The sequence below is a fragment of the Myxine glutinosa genome, chromosome 14 (genome assembly GCF_964187855.1).
Source record: "Myxine glutinosa chromosome 14, kmMyxGlut1.1, whole genome shotgun sequence".
NCBI lineage: Eukaryota > Metazoa > Chordata > Myxini > Myxiniformes > Myxinidae > Myxine > Myxine glutinosa.
In genome coordinates, this window is record NC_136274.1 from 68,369,147 (window position 1) to 68,392,480 (window position 23,334).

Here is a 23,334-nt window from a genome sequence, read left to right on the forward strand (position 1 = left end):
CGTACTGAACCCGGGGGTGATGCTCGCTGCTCGTTGACACCGCTAGGGGCGTGACTATAAGACCCGCTGCTGCGGACGGTGCTCCGAGACTTCTCCTGTGACACGTTACATCTGGTAGACTCGCTAACGGTACGCCAGCCTAGAATATCCAGCTTGCTTGCATTGAATGTTATGAATGGTCCCATGTGATGCCACATCGTATACTTATTGCATTTCCTGCATTACAGGATGATGTCATGATCTAAATGGAATTAAACCACAAGTTGGACTAAAGTTGTGTGGACCTGATTGGTTTTCCACAACACTTAATTCCATTTATATCTACCGACATGGCTGGCAACAAGACGCTGGCGGTTGCCGTATTCTGCGCCGACCCGCAAGCCCCGGATGGTGGCTTGCAACTGAAGCACTGGCTCAGAACATTGGAGAATCATTTCGAGGAGCCTGAGACCGCGCCGACGGCTGCCGCGAAGCTAGCAACGCTTCATTCAAAAATCGACTACAAGGTGTACAATTCCATCGCTCAATTCGCGACGTATGACCTCTCGATCACGGAGCTCAAACGGCTGTACATAAAGGAAAAAAGCCCGGTGTATGCACGATATTTGCTGCTAACGCGACGTCAGCAACCCAACGAGGCGATGGACCACTATGCCCAGGAGCTCCGGCAGCTCTTGCTGGACAGCATCAAGGAGCCACGGACTCCCGGGCAGGCTCAGGATGATCTTCTTTTAGATGCCTTCATTGCAGGGGTCTCCTCCCAGGAACTAAGGCTCAAGCTCTTAGAGAAGACCGACCTGACCTTCGCTACGGCACTCGAGCAAGGGAAAGTATACACCGAAGCGGGGATGCAATCGAACACCTATGATCGCACGCGCCTCTTGGCGGGCACTACACTACACGCCCGGCCGGAGAGTGCTACCGCCGAGGACGCGGACCTGCTCGCGGAACTCCGGGATGCTCCGGAGGAAGACCCAGTCCTGACGGCTGCCGCTACGACCAGACCCAAGGCCTTACGCGGGGCCGCATGCTTTTTCTGTGGGGGGCCACGCCATGCCCGGCCCGTGTGTCCGGCACGAGACGCTATATGCCATTTGTGCTTGCAAAAGGGACATTACGCGAAAGTGTGCAGGAAAACGGCACGCGGCTCGCGGCTCATTGAATCGCGCGGTCGCGGTCGTGCGGTCGCGGCGACCTTGAATGGGCTCATTGCGGAGCCTGCGAGCCGAGCCCGAAACCCGGCGCCTTACCCGTCTTCGAAGGGGAGGGCCCCTCTCTGCGGGCCCCTGGGCGCTCAGACGTCCTTGGCGGGCGTCACCGGACAGCCACCACAGTCTCATCCTCAATCGGGCATGAAGTACGTGTCCTTGACCAAACTCCGGGCCACGCCAGGGGCTTTGAAGCCTCGCCAAGCCCCAGCGGAACGTTCTCCTCGTGTCGTCCACGAGCTAACGGTGGCCCCCGGAAAAGGCGATTTCGAATACTACGGAGGCCTTTTCCTGCCAAAAGTGTCAAAAGGCGTTTTCAAATACTACGGAGGCCTTTTCCCGTCAGAATTGTCAGATTTTGAATCGCGAAACACCGGGATGCTTGGGAAAGCCCTCTGATGGCATTAATGGATTCCCCATGGACAACGCATACTCCGGCCACGACCGCAAAACTGCTGCTGGCATAGGATCCACCCGCGAGGCTTGTCCGACCCATTCGGGGGGTTCAGTCCCACTCCCAGCAGCCTCGTCTGGCCTGGCTCAAGCCCTTATTCCCCTCATGGTCGAAGGCCATTGTGTTCGGGCCTTGGTGGATACAGGGTCTACGGATAGTTTTATCGACCAGCGACTTGTGCTCAGGCATGGATGGCGGATCTGGAGGTCTACGAGACGGATCTTCATGGCTTCCCAGGGGCTTCGACTCAGCACCAAGGGGGAATGCCGATTGAAACTCGTGCTAAAGGGACGGGTTTTTCCTGATGTACACCTTATGGTTTTACCTGCTTTATGTGCTGATATTCTGTTAGGACACGATTTTCTTAAGCTGCATGGACGTCTGGTAATGGAGTTTGGTGGGCCTGACACGCTTGTTGTGGGGGCGGACGACGCGCTTGCGGTGTGCGCCCTAGCGCAAATGGACATCCAGCCGCTTTCGCTGTTCCCCAATCTAACCTCCGACTGCACCCCTGTCGCGGTGAAATCACGGCGCTACTCTTGCGCAGACATGCAATTCATTGCGGACGAAACAGCTCAGCTCTTGAAAGACGGCATCATAGAACCTAGCAGGTCGCCGTGGCGCGCCCAGGTCTTGGTGGTGCGCAGCGAGGCCCACCAAGGACGCATGGTAATCGACTATTCCCAAACGATTAACCGCTTTACACAGCTGGATGCCTACCCCCTTCCGGGGATGGACGCGCTGGTGCAACAGGTTTCCCAGTATTCGGTCTATAGCACTCTCGATCTCCGTAGTGCATACCACCAGATCCCTATCTCTAGGGCGGATCGTATCTATACCGCTTTTGAGTCGGGGCAGCGGTTGTACCAATTTACGCGATTGCCTTTTGGGGTAACGAACGGGGTCGCTTGTTTCCAGAGGGCCATGGATGACCTCATTGCGCGGGAGCACTTAACCGATGTTTTCGTCTACCTCGATAATCTTACGGTTTGTGGATATGACCAAGGGCACCATGATGCTAATCTGAAGCGCTTCCTTGAGGTCGCGCAGAGGTATCACTTCACTATGAACGAGGATAAGTGCCAATACTCCCTACGCACGATAGATCTTCTGGGGTACACCGTGACCCATGGCTCTGTCGCTCCGGATAAGGAGCGTCTGCGACCTTTGCTCGACATGGCCCCTCCCTGTGATCGGGCGTCCCTGAAGCGCGGCCTCGGGCTATTCACCCATTACTCCAAATGGGTGCAAAATTTCTCCGCGAAACTTCGCCCCCTCGTGGCCTGCGACACCTTCCCACTGAGTCCGGCCGCATTGGCGGCCTTTGAAGGCCTTAAGGCCGACATCGCCCGAGCCGCCGTGGCGACAATCGACGAGAGCGGCTCTTTCGTCCTCGAAAGTGACGCCTCGGATCAGGCCATCGCGGCGACCCTCTCCCAAGGGGGGCGTCCCATGGCTTTCTTTTCACGGACTCTTACCAATGCTGAGCGGAGACACTCGTCCGTCGAAAAGGAAGCGTATGCGATCGTCGAGTCTATTCGGCGATGGCGCCCGTACTTACTCGGGCGGTGCTTCCAAATCATCACGGACCAGCAAAGCGTTGCGTTCATGTACGACACCTTACACGCCCAGCGCATTAAGAATGAGAAAATCACTCGCTGGCGTATCGAACTCGCCGACTTCTGTTACACCATCAAATATCGCCCGGGGAAGGATAACCCGGCCGCCGATGCCTTATCACGACTGGCTACATGCGTGGGTATCACCTCTTTGGAGGGCCTACGGGTGCTGCATGCCACTGCGGGCCATCCCGGCGTAACGCGTTTCGCTCATTTTGTGCGGCGTGGCAATCTCCCATACTCGATTGACGATATCCGCCGTATCTGTCGCGACTGCGCTATCTGCGCGGAAATCAAACCGCGTTTCTATAACCCTCCCATGGGGACTCTGGTTAAGGCTACGCGACCGTGGGACCGCTTGGCGATGGATTTCAAGGGCCCATTGCCGGTGTCGAGCGGCTCTCGCTACCTGCTCACTATCGTCGATGAGTACTCGCGATTCCCCTTTGCTTATACGTGCGCGGACATGACTGCTGCCACGGTGATGCGATGCTTACAGAACTTGTTCTCAATGTTCGGGTACCCGGCCTATGTCCATACCGACCGGGGTGCGGTCTTCTTGTCTCAGGAGGTGCGCGGCTATCTGCTCCAAAATAACATTGCTTCTAGTTACACCACGCCGTACAGACCCCAGGCTAATGGGCAGATCGAACGCTTCAACGGGATTATCTGGAGGGCCGTCATGCTCAACCTCCGGACCCTCGGCCGGGGCCTCGATAAATGGGCTTGGTCGCTACCTGCGGCGTTGAACTCGATCAGGGCTCTACTGTGTACGGCAACCAACCAAACTCCCCACGAGCGACTTTTCCACCACCCCAGGAGCACGGGGTGTATACGGTCTTTGCCCAGTTGGCTCGCTGGGCCCGGGCCGGCCTACCTTAAACGGGCGGTTCGCGCGAGCAAGTACGACCCCCTAGTGGACAAAGTGCAGATTCTCCAGGCTAATCCTGAGCATGCTCGTGTGATGACGACTGATGGCCGTGAGACTACTGTCTCCGTCCGTCACCTTGCCCCTTGCGGGGTCGCCGACCTGAGTAGGGAATCGGACGGACCGACCGAACCCATCTATGAGACTATGGCCTCTCCCGACGCTCCCATCGCTGAAAGTCTACCGACTCTCCCCTCGCCGGGTCTACCTGGGCCCAACGACTTGGAGTTACCCCCTTCGTCACCCGACCCTGATGGCGCCTCCGACGCCGGGGACACAGGGATACGTGATGCCGTACCCGGGGAATTTCGGACGCGTGCTGGCAGAGAAATTCGTCGCCCGGCCCGATACGGTTGGGTCGACTGATGTTCCGTACCCTGTTCGTGCTGACGCTCGCTCGCTTCTAGCCGCACCGCCGTTTAATTCTGACGGGGGGGAGAATGTAGTGAAATCGTATTCGTACTGAACCCGGGGGTGATGCTCGCTGCTCGTTGACACCGCTAGGGGCGTGACTATAAGACCCGCTGCTGCGGACGGTGCTCCGAGACTTCTCCTGTGACACGTTACATCTGGTAGACTCGCTAACGGTACGCCAGCATAGAATATCCAGCTTGCTTGCATTGAATGTTATGAATGGTCCCATGTGATGCCACATCGTATACTTATTGCATTTCCTGCATTACAGGATGATGTCATGATCTAAATGGAATTAAACCACAAGTTGGACTAAAGTTGTGTGGACCTGATTGGTTTTCCACAACATGTATCACATGTACTCGCGAAGATATCGCATTATTAGTGTTCGGCGGCCATTTTGGACGCCATCTTGGATTTCATCGTCTTAGAATGTTCAGGAAAAATGCCACCCTAATTTTTTTTAAAGCTTATGATACCTTCTTACAAAATCAATTGAGTTTTTGCTTTTAACAAAAAAAATACACGAAATTCCAAATATGCCTATACTAGGTAGGGGGTTGGGCTCTGGTGTGGTTGGTGGTTATCACTGGCAGGTTTATCCGCATCTACTCGCGTTGCTGAAGTAGGCGCTATTCGCCACCGGCGTGTCTGGCTGCAGCCGTGTACTCGTGCCGCCAACGCCTCTTCTTCTTCCCCTCTGGCGCGTACGTTATACTGCGAGGTACAGTTCAAAATCTCAAAGCGCTATCGCCACGAAGTTCTCCCAAGTCCTTCTCCCTCAAAGTCCTGCTTGTAAGTCCTGCTCGTAAATTCTCCTGCCGACAAGTCCTTTCTCTCTCATCTGCGAGTCCTCTCAATCAGTCCTTATATATCTCTCTCTCTCCCCTGCGAGTCCTCTTCTCTGCGAGTCCTCCGGTAATATGTCCTCTCGAGGGCTTTGCGCACCGACTTAAATAGGCACGCCCTGCGACCCTTCCCGAACTCACCAGACGCGCCTCTCCATGCCCTTTCACGCCATGCCGCTAGAGCCCTGATTGGCTGGTGGCTCTTACCGTCATCGCCTCTGACGCTCCAATCTCAACGCCGCCCCCACCCCGACCCCACGCTCCTCCTTCTCAGGCCTACCTCGTGTCACTCGACTAGTGGGCAGCCAATGCTTAACAAACTGAGCGGGCAGCCAATGCTTAACAAACTGAGCGGGCAGCCAAATGTGGCGCGGGATGGATTCCGCCCATCGAGGTGGAATTGGAGGGTGGACGCAAAATGAACGGGACCTAATCTCATGTCTTTGCACAACGCAGATATTAATAGGGGAAATGGCCTATACTCACACATACTATGACATAACTAATACTACAAGTGGGCCTACGTGTTGCTTGTGGAACTAACTATGGGGGGCAAACCTTTAGCCTTTAATGATCAATATGTGCCAATCTCAAAACTGTAGCTATATATATATATATATATATATATATATATATATATATATATATATATATATATATATATATATATATATATATATATATGTTAGCCATTAGGGTTTAAACCCCATGACTCAATTGATCATAACATCTGAAATTATATATCGTGCTTCTGAAAACTGATTTGAACTCAGCTGCAGGCAGAGGCGAGTGGACAAAATGTGGTTTCGAGACTCGAGGTACAGGGTGGATCCTTAGCCCAGTAAACAAGTCCTTGAATGTATGTGCCAGACAGTAGATAATATGCTCGCGACCCACGTACAGGGAAAACATGTTGCCAAACGCCATCTTCACGAAGGGAATAATTAATTATATATCTTTGTAGTTTCTAGTATGTCTCCTAAATCAAGGATGTAACCAACCTTGGAAAGAAATATAGACATTACACATCCTTTGATTGTTGCGTATTCAGCATGTGTATTCAATCATTATCCTATGCTTACATCTTTTTGTCTAAGTTTGGCCTTCTTCAGAAGGAATGATGGTAGGTGGGCCTTTACGGCTCAGGTTTGCTTTGTCTTTAGCGCAGATTTTTGTCTGATATTTTGCTATATATGAAATGCCTTTTTGCTTATTTTTCAGCGAGTGTCTTGAGGAATTGCCCGCTGCGTGTTAGGCGGTGCATTCTCGAGCCTTGCTCCACACTGTGTGTTTGTAATCGATTTTATTAAACATTGTTGCTCTGATTCTTCTTCTTCTTCCTTCCCTTGAGGTCTTTGACCGACAATTTTGGTGTCAGAAGTGGGATCATCCAGGTGTGCAGACGAGGTGGACCCTCACGTTCCAGGTCGGGAAGGAGGCCTGCCGGCATCAAATTTGGGTAAGCATTTTTGCACATCGAAATTGAAGCCTCCTGCCTTGCTTTGGACGTGTGGACCTCTGTCGGCTGTACTACCTGGCTTGTATTCCGAACCATATTTAGTTTAAACCAGAGCAGCAGTGGCTAACGAATCGATTATACAGGGCGCGCGAGATAAGGAGGGATATCCCTCAGGTAAGCTTCCTGCGTGGGAAGCAGGTAGACCCATATGTGGGAGATAGATAATAGGTGTTAAGTTACTCCGGCGTGAGAACTGCGTTTAAGGCTAGAGATCGGGGGGCGACCCGATCTTATGACTACCAGGAGGGATTAACCCAAGAAGGTAGGAAGAATGGGTAATAAGGTAGGAAAGGAGGGAGAGCCGTTGAAGAACACTCCAGCGTTTTACATGAAAAGAGATTATGGGTATGCTGCTTTGCAACCGAGCAAGGCATGGACTATATTGACCGAGGGTTTGAATACGCCTTGGCCAGAGGAAGGGTCATTTGCAATAGACAGGTTAGATGTGCTATATGGGGCTTTAGATGCCCTAGAGAAGAAGAAGAAGAGACTCCCACCTGATTCATGGAAGGTCTATAGTTGGTGGAAGGTGGAGGCCTTGAAGAGACAGGCAGCCTCCAGACAAGCGAGTTTGCGAGGAGAGTTGGGCAAATACCAGGATGAGCGCAAACAGGGTCCAAAAAAGCAGGGTAAACAGATGAAGGCGCTCGCAGCGCAGACAAGTCAGAGGCTAATGGTAGCCCGGATTAATTCCGATGAGAAGGAACAGGATGAGGAAGATGAAATCCCTGTTTCCTACCCACCCCCCCCCCCCCCCCCCCCCCATGGTCCAGTCCCAGGATCTAAGGCACGTACCCGACACCAGGGCGCTATAGGGGAAACAAATGGGAGACCCCCTAAAGTTCAAAAGACCCCACAACCATCAGCCCCTCAAGTCGAGGACGATGGAGATAGCGGCACAGACACCCCGGGGTTTCCACCCCCGATAGGTCCAGGTCAGAAAGTTTACCCTTCACGAGTGGAGTATCGGGCACCAGTGCAACGTGCGATAGAAACAAAGGGAGTGTTCCCCATGCGATGCGTGGGAATAGACGCAAACAGCGTGGCAGTAAGGGAACGTGTGCCTTGGAAAGAATCTGATTTAACGGCCATGCAAAAGAGGGTTCAGGAAATGTTGATCGACCAACCTTTGGATATAGTAATATTGCTCCGTCACTGGATTACAGAGGATGCCCCGGATTGGAGAGATATTTGTCATTTGGGAGCATCTATATTGCCACCAAAGGTATGGGTAAAGGCTAAAACCCTTTCATTATGGCCAATAGATGACCCCATGGCTCGGAATCCACCCATGACCGGAAACGATTGGGTCATTTTGAAAAATCATCTCCTGACCAACATTGGCAATGCGCTCGCGCCACCTGGAGGGCCAGATTGGGGAAAAATTGGCAACATAAAACAAAAAGCAGGAGAGACTATCGGCGACTATCGAGAGAGAATAGAAAAAGCGATAGCTCGATGGGGCGGGTTAGGATTAATCCAAGTCGAGGACCTACCCGCTCCCCTGGTGAACAATTACCTAGTAGAAGGGCTTCGGCCCGCATTAAAAAAACAAGTGCATGCCGTCCTTTTCGGTTGGAAAGGAATGGGGACCAATGAATTATGTACAAAACTCGAACAATGTCCGGGCTCCTCTTCGGAGGAAAAAAAGGAAATTAAAGAAGAAATGTTGCAGATGTTAGTAAGGGAAAAATTGGCCCAGCAACAAACAACAAGAACAATGGGGAGCAAGAAGAAGAAACAAAAGGGGGCAGAAATAATGGGAAGTGACAGTGAGAGTGAGTCAAGTGATGACGAGACACTCGGTCCGGCACTGCAGGCAGCTATGATGCAAGTACCCCGGGAACCACAAGGGCCTAATGGGCCAGGGAATCAGACGTGGAGACAACCCCAACAACCCCAACAACCCCAATGGGCTGCTCCACCATGTTCTGTGCTAGGTCCCCCGCCGGCCTATTGGCCACCACAAACACCCATGCCAGGATGGGCACCGCAATGGGGACCCTCCAATATGGGCCCCACCCCATGGGTTACCCCCAATTCGGGCATGCCATACGGGCCTTGTGCCCCAGTCCAACAAATGCCGAGGGGAGGGCAAGGGCGCCCACCTCCCTACAAAGGGGGGCGTAGGCCAAACCAACAGGGGGGTCCAGGACAGGGACCCCCAGGGAGAGGGGCATGCTTTGAATGTGGACAGATGGGCCACTGGAGACGGGATTGTCCAAATTATCCAAGGGGACCACGAGGACCCCAGGGACAGCAAGGGCCGTCATATGGAAACGCCTATTGACGGGACGAATGCGGGCCGCCAAAGGAATGTCCATTGATAACAATGACCCCAGATGAGGAACCGACCTTGACGTTAGATGTAAATGGACAACCACTAAAATTCTTAGTGGATACCGGTGCGACTCGCAGTTGTATCAATAAGGGACAACTACCTACTTTGAAACCGACACACAAAAGCGTCCAAATCCAGGGCGTTTCAGGAAAATTAGAAACTCTCCCCGTATCAAAAGAGGCCCGAGTAATGTTCGGACCGCTAGAAGCTAAGCATGCATTTCTCATGACCACTACTGCCCCAACTAATTTACTAGGACGGGATTTGCTGTGTCGATTAGGTTGTGACATTGCGTGCACCAAGGAAGGTGTATACGTCGACGTCAGAGAATCGAACCGTGATTTGTTAATGATGGCATTGCAGCGCGCCAGCCCCACCGTGTATTGGTGGCGGTTGGAGGAAGGGGCTTTAGCAACATGGACTCATGTGATCGACACGATTGGCGCGCAAACGCAAGAAATTCGTGATTGGCTAGAAGAACACCACATAGCCACAAAATTGAAATACAACCCGCCGCATTGCACCGCATGTTATGACGCAACTGGGAGCGATGATTATTATTTAGACATGGTTGCGGCAGCTTTAGGGGAAACCTCTGATCTTCAATTATCACACATATGGATTGGCCGAGAGGGCATTGGGATTACGGTAACCTTGTCGCCACGCCAGAGATCAAAGGCTAAGTACCCCGAGGGGATGGTAGCGCATGTTACCCTTAGCACCGCCAGAGGATGGCCATCCGAGAGCATTGGATGGATGATGGACCGACTGCGGAAAACGCCAGTAAGGCGTCGATACAATGTTGAACACCGAACGGTCCATGTGTTGGACAACAATGAAGGGTTCATAATTAATTTGGCACCTCAGGACAGACGAGTTCGATTTGAGATGGTGGAACTGCCACCCAAAGCGGCACATATGGTCAGGGCGGTCCCCACGACTCCAGGGGACTCCGATGGATTGCTCGACACCGTCACCCCGTCACTATGGGCGCAACACAAGAATGAAGTAGGGCGCATTAGGGATGCACCCCCATTGGTGATTCCAATTAAAGAAGGATTACCTTTACCACACATTCGGCAGTACCCACTTCGGCACGAGGCTGACGCAGGCATTTTTCCGGTGATAGAATCGCTCGTGCAGCAAGGAATAATAATCGAAACCAACAGCCCATGTAACTCCCCCATTTTCCCAGTGCCAAAACCAATGACAGGAAAGTGGCGATTTGTGCAGGATTTGCGAGAGATTAATAAAATAATTCAGGGTATTCATCCGGTTGTACCAAATGCAGAAGTTTTGATGACTTCCATTCCGCCAGATGCTACACATTTTACAGTCATAGACTTGTGTTCCGCCTTCTTTTCAGTGCCAATAGCTCCAGAGTCCCAGTATCTCTTCGCTTTCACCTTCCGGGGGAGACAATTCACCTGGACAGTGCTTCCGCAGGGTTTCGCAAATAGCCCCACCTTGTTTTCACGAGCGCTGCACCGCGAACTCGCAGATGTCCACTTGGAAGGCGGCTCGGTGCTGTTGCAGTACATCGACGACTTATTAATCTGCTCTCCATCCCAGGCAGCCTGCGAGACGGATTCACTAGCGCTGTTAAATGCGCTAGCCGAGAAAGGCCACAAAGTAGGCCGGGAAAAATTGCAATTTGTGCGGGAAATAGTTATACTTGGGACACGCGATTTCGCATGGGAGACGCGAGCTCAACGCGAGCCGGGTCACGGCCATCATGGAAACCCCGTTGCCTCGTACACAAAGGGAGGTGTTGCGATTTTTGGGAATGGCAGTGTATTGTCGTACATGGATAATTGACTATGCGTTACTAGCAAAACCTCTATATGAGGCGACGAAAAACGACCAGCCATGGATGGTGAACTGGACGGACAATCGAATACGCTGCTACGAAGGACTCAAACGAGCCCTGGTAACGGCCCCAACCTTGGGCCTTCCCGATTATAAAAAGGCCTTCACACTTTTCACCCATGCAGTAGGGGGATTCGCGCAATCAGTGCTAACTCAGACTCATGGAGATAGGGAACGTCCGGTAGCCTATTTCAGCAAAAAGCTTGATGCGGTAGAACAAGGCTTTCCGCTGTGCTTACAAGCCGTGGCGGCTGCCCGATACGCAGTTGAGCGGACGGCCGACATAGTAATGGGACATGCTGTCCTTTTACAGGTACCGCATTGCGTCCATACACTACTACAACAGCGAAACACACAGCATTTCACAGCCACTCGACTGATGCAATACGAAACGGCATTAATTATGGCACCCAACGTGACGGTGATGCGGTGTACCGTTCTTAACCCAGCGACACTTTTGCCAACAAAGGAGGAGGGAATCCCGCACGTTTGTACGGACGTGGTGCAGTTATTATCAACAGTAAGGCCTGACTTACAGGACACACCACTACAGGAAGCCGATCACACCTATTACGTCGATGGTTCAGCCAAACGGGCTTGGGACGGATCCCTGTTATCTGGGTACGCAGTATGCTCGGATACGGAGATGGTCGAAAGCGGCCGCCTCCCGCCCACCTGGTCAGCACAACAAGCTGAACTGTACGCACTCACGAGAGCGTGCGAAGTAAGCGAGGAAAAAGCAGTGACAATTTATACAGACTCGGCATACGCACACGGAGTGGTCCACGACAAAGGGGCTATATGGAAAATGAGAGGGTTCCTCACTTCAGCGGGAGCACTCATTAAAAATGGGGACTTAGTGCGTAATCTGCTTCATAGTATTATGCTTCCACATTAAATAGCTGTAGTTAAATGCCGAGGTCACCAGCGTACAGACGACGCTGTGGCCCGTGGAAACGCCCGAGCCGACGAAGCAGCAGCACAAGCGGCAAACCAACAGGTTGGGTATAATATGCCAGTAGTTACGCGCAAACAGGGCGCTAAAGCGACCGCCCAGACAGACGTTCCGACATCCGCACCTACAGAGTTCGATGTAATACAATTACAAGCCGCGGCCTCAAACGTAGAACATCAAGATTGGATTAAATTGGGAGCTCAGCGCCCCGCAGAAGGACAAATGTGGACGATTAATGACAAACCCGTGGCACCGCGAGCTTTATTGCCATGGTTGGCACGCATGGCGCATCAAAATGGCCATGTGTGCCATAGGGGGGTGATGAGGCAGGTCACTTCCACCTGGGCAGCACCAGGCCTTTCGGCTGCGGTTACCATGGTCTGTCGCTCGTGCGCTATATGTCAACGGCATAATAGGGGGGCACCCCCCAGACGCCGCCACAACGTGGGTCACCCGGCTCCCGTCGGGCCGTTCTGTCATATCCAGTTCGATTTTTTCAATTTACCGCCTTGTATGTCCTTTAAGCATGTATTGGTAGTGGTGGACATGTTCACCAAGTGGGTGGAGGCCTACCCATGCGTCAGGGCTGACGCTATAACGGTGGCCAAGTGCCTTTTGCGGCACTTTATATGTCGATTCGGTGTCCCGCAGAAAGTGTCATCCGATCAGGGCGGGCACTTCACAGGTGACGTCATTAAAGCCGTGTTAAAGGCCTTGGGAGTGATACAGTCGTTCCACTGTGTTTACTACCCGCAATCGGCGGGACTTGTAGAACGAACGAATGGCACACTGAAAGGTAAGTTGGCAAAGATTTGCGACGAGACAGGCCTCAAGTGGCCGGAGGCCCTTCCGCTAGCGTTAATGAGCGTGCGCTCCACTCCAGGGCGCACCACTGGTCTCTCTCCGCACGAGATATTAATGGGTCGGCCCATGAGTTTGCCGGTATCGGCGCCAGTGGATATGGCAGCCCTTGAATTACCTATCATGGATGACATGCTTCTAAAGTTTTGCATAGGTCTATCCCATGTGGCGCGCAGCATACATGAACGTGCTCGGGAGGCCCTGCCGGAGCCAGCAAGCAAGCCTATCCACACCTTCGAGGCAGGAGATTACGTGCTGGTGAAGCATTTCACCCGTAAGACTGCGCTCGAACCAAGGTGGACGGGGCCATACCAAGTTCTTCTGATCACACCAACAGCGGTGTTTTGTGAGGGCAAGTCGTCCTGGGTACATGCCACACATTGTAAGTTGGCCATACCCACAAACACAGACACCTCAAACGCACCACCACAGATCGAGGATGCTGCACCACCGCCTGTTAGGGGTGGCAATCACACTTAGTTTAATATACCGCTTTGCCAGCACTGGGGACACGAGGGCATGGGCGAACACGGAGACATATGCATATGGCGACCAAACCATTAAGGTCTACCGGCAGAGAGTTATCTGGGGCCAGAGGCTAAAACAGGTGTCTGCAACAGGTGCATGGGATGCTAAGAGAGGTATTAGAGGACATTGGATTGACTTTAAATTGAAATGAAAATTGAAAGGGTGGATTAGGAAAATGAATTTGTTCAAATAATCGTGGCATCTGTGGGATGCAACAATTTTGTGCCAGAATAGTGTATGGGAGCCGTCATCTGGGAAGCGTCGTTAAATGGCAGTAGGTTTAGACAGATATTGAAAGGGTTCGTGCAATGTCATTTTGGGGCTTATGGCTCGCCATTGTCTGTCTGCCAGTTATGGTGGGCAGAGGGAAGTGGGAGTGATACTGCTCTGGCCTCTTGCTCGGCAGAATTGAGTATTGCTGGTTTTACCCCTGTTCAAAATTGAGCTCTCGAGAGCTGATTAACATTAGGATGCATCTCTCAAGGGACCCCTGGGTGGTCTCGAGAGCTGAGGTGTGAAATATGACGACGTTGTCTTATGGACACTTTGTGAGTGGCTAGACACGTGCCTGAAAGGGGAAATTGTATTCATAACTCATGTGGGTTGTGTCTGAAGAAAAGGTTTAAAAGGAAGTGTGAAGAAGGTCATGGAAAGTGCAAAGATGATTGGAGTGGAAAGTCGAATCAGATGGATTATTTGTCAATGACAGGTGACTGCAGGAATTGATGAGAAAGTGGAGGAAAAGGTTATAAAAGTTAATGGAAAAGACAGGAAATAAAGGAAAGTGGTTAGTTATGGACTGTTGTTTCGTGATAAGAAGGTGATACAAGGGGTTGGCTTGCACTGGGGGGGAAATGGTTGGTAAATCATGTATTATTAGATGTAGGGAAGATGATTAAAAGGAAGGTATTTTCGGAAATTGGTGAAAGTAAATATGGCATTCGAATTTCCAGACACGACACAGGAAATGCGGCTATGAATAAGCCAACCATCTGAGAGATAAGGTAACTAAATGCCAATTGGTGGGACGGGGGGCTAGGAATTTGATCATGGTGTGTGTAAGAAAGTATTTTTCAGGATGGACAATGAAGAAACCGCCGTCGGAAGACCATGATCTTGACCATAGAGGCCGTCGACCTGAATGGGTCCTTCAACAAGGCAGATGTGACCGGCGCTTCAGAATTTTGTATTGATGTTTGTGATGACTGTGATACTTGTGTGGTAAACCCCTTGCGTGTACTGGCTAACGCCTCTTAGGTATTATGAATGATTGGCGAATAGATAGTCTCGCATTAGTAATGGAACGAATTGGAAACGAAACCCGAATCGCAGAACTACAATTGGAAAACGAATTAGTGCATATGCGAACGATGGTGATGCAGAATCAAGTGGCTTTGGATATGTTGTTGGCAGAAAAGGAAGGAGTATGTGGGGTAATCGATGAACCTATTGATGCTTGGGATTCTGATAATGATTATTTTAGTTGGGATGATTATACCTGTGATTTAGAAAGTGTAGGTTCTTTTAAGAGCTATTGCTATTATGCCAGCAGTGAGGAGCGGATGGCAAACATGTATCCGGGATATCCGGGAGAACCACCCTCACCACCACTTACACCACCCGTAACAACCACTTTGGGATCGTCTCAGCTTAAAACACCCAACACTTTGAATACTGACGTTGACACAGACTATGTGGAGATGGAGATTTGTGATTATGAGGAGATGGATATTGGTGATGACGAATGTGCCTCCTTTTCTTCCACAGAGCAATCACATGTACAAGGCTTGATGGCATTGGACGTCGATTGTTTGCCCTGATTCGCGAGGACCACGCCTGCATAAGGAGGGCCCCAAATCTGGCTGGCAACCGGGTCGCACCTACGCCGCTGCGAGGGTGGATTCGGAATCCGGCCGGGCGGCAGCAATCTCTTGACCAGGCGCCGTCGTCGCGAATTATGGCTAACAATTTATGCGTTGAATGTTAGACGGCCAGTTAGGGCCGATATCTTTCTTTGAGCATGCGTGACGCTGTGTCGCGCCTGGCATGTGACTAATTGGGATGCTAACCACTAGGTATACGGTGTCTTTCCAAGGAGTTGTCTTGTAAAGACAAAGGAAGGAACTGTTAGCCATTAGGGTTTAAACCCCATGACTCAATTGATCATAACATCTGAAATTATATATCGTGCTTCTGAAAACTGATTTGAACTCAGCTGCAGGCAGAGGCGAGTGGACAAAATGTGGTTTCGAGACTCGAGGTACAGGGTGGATCCTTAGCCCAGTAAACAAGTCCTTGAATGTATGTGCCAGACAGTAGATAATATGCTCGCGACCCAGGTACAGGGAAAACATGTTGCCAAACGCCATCTTCACGAAGGGAATAATTAATTATATATCTTTGTAGTTTCTAGTATGTCTCCTAAATCAAGGATGTAACCAACCTTGGAAAGAAATATAGACATTACACATCCTTTGATTGTTGCGTATTCAGCATGTGTATTCAATCATTATCCTATGCTTACATCTTTTTGTCTAAGTTTGGCCTTCTTCAGGAAGGAATGATGGTAGGTGGGTAGGCTGGGCCAAATCGGAGGTGATTTTCCTAATTCAATGTAATTTACCTAAAAGTTGTGAGTGAGTATCAGGAACAAAATCATGAAAAAAAAATTCAAAAATATTGACGTTTTACGGTCAGACAGCCCGTTACCATAGCAACAGTTACAGACGACTCAAAAAATGCCTAAATTGACGATTTCTCAAGCTGTGTTTGACCCCCAGAGTTGATTCTGGTACCAAAAGATGCAGAATTGAAAGCCAAGGATGATTGGATAGCTTAACAATGTCTGTGACACAATTCAATACCACTTTTATCCAAAAAACGGATTTTTGTCTGAAATTTCAAGCATATTTATGGAAAAAAATTGAAAATGTTGCTTTTTAATCATAGGATAACCATTAATCAGATTAAATTTACTTTAAATTGTCTTTTACAACCTTGTATTGTCCAGTTTTTATAACTGTTATAACGTTGTTTAAATTTGGCCATCTTCATTTCAATAAAAAAAAGTTAACAAAAGCAGCTTACAATCATTAATTTTAATGCCTGCTTTCGGTTGTTACTGTAACCATTCATCAGGGCGTTCAAGGCGCCCTTGCACACATCAAGGATAGGCGCTCTTGTCTTCGATACAACGGCAGTGAACTCTGGGGTCAAGAGTGGAGTCGTAGTAAGACTGGAGACTGAGTTTGGCAGGAGTCTTCTGCAACTGGCGTGTCGGCACCACATCCACGAATTGGTTGGAGTGGCGTCTTGCTCAATAGTGTATGGCCCCACCACAGGACCTAATGAACAGCTGTTCAAGCGACTGCTCAACACTTGGAGTGAATTGGACCAGGGCAACTACACATTGGTCGAGGTGTCTGCTCAACAGAGAGAGCTGGCTGGCCATGTACATGCCACCATCACCTTCCTTCAGACGTGGATGGACAATAGCACAAAGGAGACTCTTCGACACGACTACCTGGAGCTGGCACACCTCACACTGCTGTTTCTTGGAGGGACTGTCCCTGATGGTATGAGGACCATCACTATCAAAGCTCCTGGGGCATTCCACCACGCCCGTTGGATGAGCAAGACTTTATACACTATAAAGGTGGCACTCTTCCGTTGGCAGCTGGGAGATATCTACACACCCGAAGAGCTGGAAGACATAACCAGTCTCGCTGCATTCATGTCAGTCTTCTACACTAAAGCGTGGTTGAAATGTACCAGTGCTGCAGATGCACCATCTAACGACATGTACCTGATGAAGAACCTCCTCAAGGCTGAGGCCAGTATCGCAAAGAATCCAACAAAGTGGCCTGCCAAATTTCTGTCCTTTGTGACTGTGGCCCGAGAGAAGCTACAAAACCATTTGTGGTACCTCTCAGAGAGATTGGTCTCTTTGGCACTCTTCTCGGACAGAACGTCATCTGACAAGCAGACTATGAGAAGGGCTATGCTCAGGTACCATGGGACTGCACATAACATGATACAGGAGATGCCAGCCTCACAGCAATTGGGGAGTAAAGCCCTCAAAGACTTTGTTGGTTACGACTCTTGGAGCATGTTTGAACTCTTGGGTATTGACTCCAGTTTTGTCAAGCTCCCCGTTGCACAGTGGCCCACCTCAGACAGCTATTGTCATGGCAAGGAAGTTGTGGCCAAACTCCCAGTTGTCAATGACGCAGCAGAGCGGACACTTGGACTCGCCACAGATTTGAACACTAACAAGGCCCCCAAATCTGAGGCGCAGCTCCAGGCTCTATACAGGGTTGTGAAGGGCGTCAGGGAGAAGCTGCATGGACTGGCAACATCCACTGAGGTTGTGACTAAGAAGTCATTGGCCTCCATTGATTACAATTGGGACTAGGTTTTTTATTTTGTTATCAATGTTCAATGTCAGACCTTAAATTTGAGACAAAAAAGCTTAATCAATGACAAAAGTTAATTTAAAGTACATTTAATTTGACTATAGCTCTGATTAATGATTATCCTATGATTAAAAAGCAAAATTTTCATTTTTTTTTTCAAACAAATGCCTTAAATTTGAGATAAAAATGAGTTTTTGGGATAAAAGTTGTATTGAATTGTGTCACAGACATTGTTAAGCTATCCAATCATCCTTGGCTTTCAATTCTGAATCTTTTGGTACCAGAATCAACTCTGGGGGTCATACACAGCCTGAGAAATCATCGATTTTAAGGATTTTTTGAGTCGTCTGTAACGGTTGCTATGGTAACGGGCTGTTTTACCGTAAGACGTCAATATTTTTGAAAAAAAATTTCATGGTTTTGTTTCTGTTACCAGCCACAACTTTTAGATAAATTACAACCTTGTAGTATGAAAAATTGAAAATCACCCCTGATTTGGCCCAGCCTAGTAGGTGGGCCTTTACGGCTCAGGTTTGCTTTGTCTTTAGCGCAGATTTTTGTCTGATATTTTGCTATATATGAAATGCCTTTTTGCTTATTTTTCAGCGAGTGTCTTGAGGAATTGCCCGCTGCGTGTTAGGCGGTGCATTCTCGAGCCTTGCTCCACACTGTGTGTTTGTAATCGATTTTATTAAACATTGTTGCTCTGATTCTTCTTCTTCTTCCTTCCCTTGAGGTCTTTGACCGACTATATATATATATATATATATATATATATATATATATATATATATATATATATATATATATTGTAACGATTTTGAGAAGTGTAACGGTTTTGGAGGAAGTGTAACGAATGTGGAAACGTTACAATGTGAACGTTACAAAAGTATGGTAACGTCCTCGTAATGTAAATAATGGTCGCAGCCGTCGTCCTAGTTAATTCCATGAAACTTACACGCAGGTCACGATATATCTTTTAAATAGTGTATTTCCTTATTCCATGTAGGCTAAATATGTGTTTCCCACTAGATTGACTTTGCATTGTATCAAACAAAATAAGCGTAGGCCCTTCCAATTTCCCCAAAAACCTCCCTTCCAATTGCCTTCCGCATTTTGGGCGGTTTTCTTCAAACCACCATTGGCCACGAGGTAGGTTTGGGGAAGAAAGGCGTGTCTCCACCTCGTCATAAGAGGGAAGGAGTGAACCAGCCCTAACAGCCAATCAACACCGCGGTGAGCGACCCGGTAGGCGTGCCCTCGGAGCCGGCGGCTTGATTTCGCCCGAGGTGATAAAAGCGACTGTAAGGGACTGCTTTACGAGATGACTTGGGAGAGGCCTTGGGAGATGACCCTGGGAGATGAGCAAAGAGGCTGCACCAAGAGAAGCGGTGAGATGCGAAACGCTCCAAGCCAAAGAGGAGAGGTACTCGGCAAGGAAACCAGCTTTGGAGAGACGCGCTGAAAGGAGGGAGACGGCTCCACCCCAGGAAGAGGAGCAGGTGTGCCGAACCAGCGCGTGACGTCTACCGCAGCGGATACACGACGGAGGGTTTCCCGCCAAAACCGCGAGGAATTGTGAGCTGCGGCCTCCCGACTTTGCCTCCCTCTCAAGCAATCCATCTCAAGCCCTACCTGCCTGCAATATCCCCTGTGTAAGTGTGAACGTCCTGTCCTACTCGTTGTCTTGGGGCTAAGTAAAAATGAATAGTGTAAGTTAACGATTCGCTGTGTTACTGCTTCTTCCATCCATTGCTTGTGTGTGTATAATAAAATCTGTTCTTCCTCCGTATTCTTCTTCTTCTTCTTTTTCATTCTCTTTCGGTCGCTTTAGAGATTTCCCGATTGAATATCTGTGGGGCGATCTGGTCAACGTCGGGTGGAATCGGGTTCTAATCGGGGAGTAACTGTTCGGACGCGGTTAAATACACCACCGCTCGGTCAATATAACATCTAAAAGCTGCGTCAGTAACATTTGGTGTCGAGGAGTTGGATTCGGACCTGGGACTAAATTTGTTAGGCCCAAATTTTGGAACACCAATTGTACTATTAGAGTAACAATTGGTGTCGAGGAGGGAGATCGGACCCGAAGCGCGCTTAACGCGCTCAAAATTACAAGCTGCCGAAATTTATTTTGTTTTATAAAGCAAAACCCGAATTTTGAGATCGCGCCATGGACAATCAAGGCGATCGGATGTCGGTGGGAGAGATGAACAGGGTGGAATCGACCCAGGACCTCGGGGAAATGTAAGTGGGGAAAATGGTGGAGGAGAGTAAAGAAGGTGTGGTTGAGGGGGTATCAGGTGCACAAAATGGCGCTCTCGCGCACGTGGTTACAGCGGCACCAAATTTTGCCGCGCCCGTGACCGTAGTATTGTTGGATTCGAACCTCGTGCTACAAATGGAGGCCCTCATGCTAGAAATGGAAAACAGGATAGGAAACCAAATTGAAACAATAACCAACAGAATGGGTGACCGCATGCAAAAATGTGGGGAGACCATGGATCGCATGGTGGGCGAAAGGGTCCCAGGGGTGCACGACGAGGTAACGCGGGTCGAAAAGCGCCGGTTGAGCGAAGCGGAGGAAAGCACGGGTACAATGACGGGGGTAGAAATCGCGACACGGGGTTTGGAAAAGCCGGCGACCGCTGAGGTAGAGGAGGGTGTTTTATTAAAGCCAACGGTCGCCGAGGTTAATAAAGAAAAAGCAGTAGCGGGAATTAAAATTGAAGAGATGACGGAGGTAGCCCGGGAATTGCAGGGAGAAATGGATTATGTACAAAGTCCCTGCTCACATCACGATGCTGTGCTTAACCCGAATGGAAGTTTGCAGGTTCGCGTGGAGCAAAGGATCCCCCAGGTGAGTCGTGCTGTTGTGTATTGTGCGGGGAGATTTTGTAAGAGGATGTTTGGCGACAAAAGAATTGTCGCGCGATTGGGATCGATATGGCACCCGGGCGTTGGTGAAGGGTCCCGTGTGAGTGGAAATGGCATGCGTGGGAGAAAAAAGTGTGCGTCGGCGAGTGGGTGTGTTATAAAGTGTGGGAGTGAAACCGAGTGCGAGCGAGAATGCACGTCGGGGTGTACGGAGTGTGACACGAATAGTGAGTTGGTGGTGGCGCAGGTGCGAGAGGGCACATCGGAGCGCGAGTGTGAAACCGAGAGCGAGCGAGAATGCACGTCGGGGTGTACGGAGTGTGACACGAATAGTGAGTTGGTGGTGGCGCAGGTGCGAGAGGGCACATCGGAGCGCGAGTGTGAAACCGAGTGCGAGCGAGAATGCACGTCGGGGTGTACGGAGAGTGACACGAATAGTGAGTTGGTGATGGCGCAGGTGCGAGAGGGCACATCGGAGCGCGAGTGTGAAACCGAGTGCGAGCGAGAATGCACGTCGGGGTGTACGGAGTGTGACACGAATAGTGAGTTGGTGATGGCGCAGGTGCGAGAGGGCACATCGGAGCGCGAGTGTGAAACCGAGTGCGAGCGAGAATGCACGTCGGGGTGTACGGAGTGTGACACGAATAGTGAGTTGGTGGTGGCGCAGGTGCGAGAGGGCACATCGGAGCGCGAGTGTGAAACCGAGTGCGAGCGAGAATGCACGTCGGGGTGTACGGAGTGTGACACGAATAGTGAGTTGGTGATGGCGCAGGTGCGAGAGGGCACATCGGAGCGCGAGTGTGAAACCGAGTGCGAGCGAGAATGCACGTCGGGGTGTACGAAGTGTGACACGGAGAGTAAGGTGGTGGTGGAACGTGTGCGAGGAAGCACACCTGAGTTGGTCATGGCGCGGGTGTGGGAGAGCCCATGTGAGCGCGTTAATGGGTGGATGCAAGAGTGCACGCCCATGGTGAGTGTTACGGAAGACGTAACGGAGGAGAGGTGTGGACCAAAGTGTGCGCGAGAGGTGTGGTGTGTAACAGGGAGAGCGTTGGTGGAATGTACGGACGGCGTTGGAACGCCAGGTTTTGTGAGGGTGAAAGGGGTAGCGTATGCTTGTAAGCATGCAAGTAAAGCACCGATGGTAACCGATTTAGTGGTTAGAGCGACGGATAGCCGATGCGAGCACTCGGTGCGAGGGGTGCTTGGTTGGGTGCGAGGCCCGGCGCGGATCGATGCTGCGTCGCTTCTCTTCGAAGCGTCGTTGCCGATTCGGGCTTGGCCCCGCCCCGCACGGTCGAGTCCGGGGTTTGCCGGGCGAGGCGACCGGTCCGGTTCAACTCAAGGGCGAGTGGGAGGAGGCGGAGCGGTGCCCCCTCGTGGGGACGGGATTCCGACCGGGGGAGATTGAGCCATCGGGCCCGGGACCGCAAGGTGCCGCGCCGAGATGGTGCGTGGAGCCTCGGTCCAACCAAACCACCTCCCTTGAACCGAAAGCCGGACGGATTCAACCTGCAGGCAACCAAACCACCCGAATTCATTGCTCGGCTGTACGAAGCCGGGCTGTAGATGTGAATTGGCGCACCGAGAGGATGTAATAAGTAGACGGATGATGATGGTAGTAATTGATACGAAATTTCGAAAGGTGGGTAGAATTGGCAGTAAATGGAAAATTTTTGAATTGGTTGGAATCTGGACGAACAAAATTGATAGTGAGAGACCCCCGATGTGGTGGGATGGCAAATCCACCATCCCTCACAGGTGGGGCAAATGCGCACTAGCTTATGGGGTGTATGGCAGTGAAAACTAGCCCGGGTGGGTTAGGATATTGATAGGGATCTAGCGAAGCTGACATTAGGTAACGTTAAGTTTAGTTAGTGACTGATACCTGTAGTGGGGACGCAGGTAGATTAGTGTGGATTATAATGACGTGGGAGCGCAATAGTTTAAAGGGACGACTGGGAAGCGCAAGTTTCAGAGGGGAGTAGTTAGCTGAGATGATGCCGTGTGTGTGTGAGGATTGAACAGGTGAGAATGGAACAGGTGTGATTGCACAGGTGTGCAACTGAACAGGTGTGTGGAGCCGTGTATGAGGGAGTAGTGGTGATTGCGTGTTGTGTTGACCAAATGGTCCAGGAAGAAAGGAGGGTGCAGGTGGCACCAGGTGTGAGGGCACAGGTGTGCAACAACAGGTGTATGTGGCTGTGTGGAATAAATGGTAGTGTGGAATAAATGGAGTAGTGGAATGGATGGTAGTGGAGTGAGAATGGTGGAAATTGTGGAGTGGAGTGGATGGTGCGAAGGTGTGAATGGGGGAAGAGTGGACCCCCATCACGGATACCCGGGGCGGGTAGTGTAAGTGTTAGGTAGAGGGTACAGGTAAATTGTGGTTGGATATTGGCATCTGTGGTGCGGGTGACAGAATGGTATTTGGATGGGTGCATTAGTGTTGTGGAAATGGCTGGGCGTGTAGCCTGTTGGTGTGTGTAGTTGTTTGG

General features: G+C 50.5%; 2 long non-coding RNA genes across 2 annotated transcripts in view; both read left to right on the forward strand.

Moving 5' to 3' along the window:
* The window catches only part of LOC144888894 (uncharacterized), a 166,345-nt gene that overhangs the window by 59,978 nt on the left and 83,033 nt on the right, over positions 1–23,334 (forward strand). The window lies entirely within an intron of this gene.
* Positions 51–273, forward strand: LOC144888757 (uncharacterized). The gene is made up of 2 exons (XR_013621327.1): positions 51–129; positions 228–273. It is a non-coding gene; the product is annotated as an uncharacterized LOC144888757 (long non-coding RNA).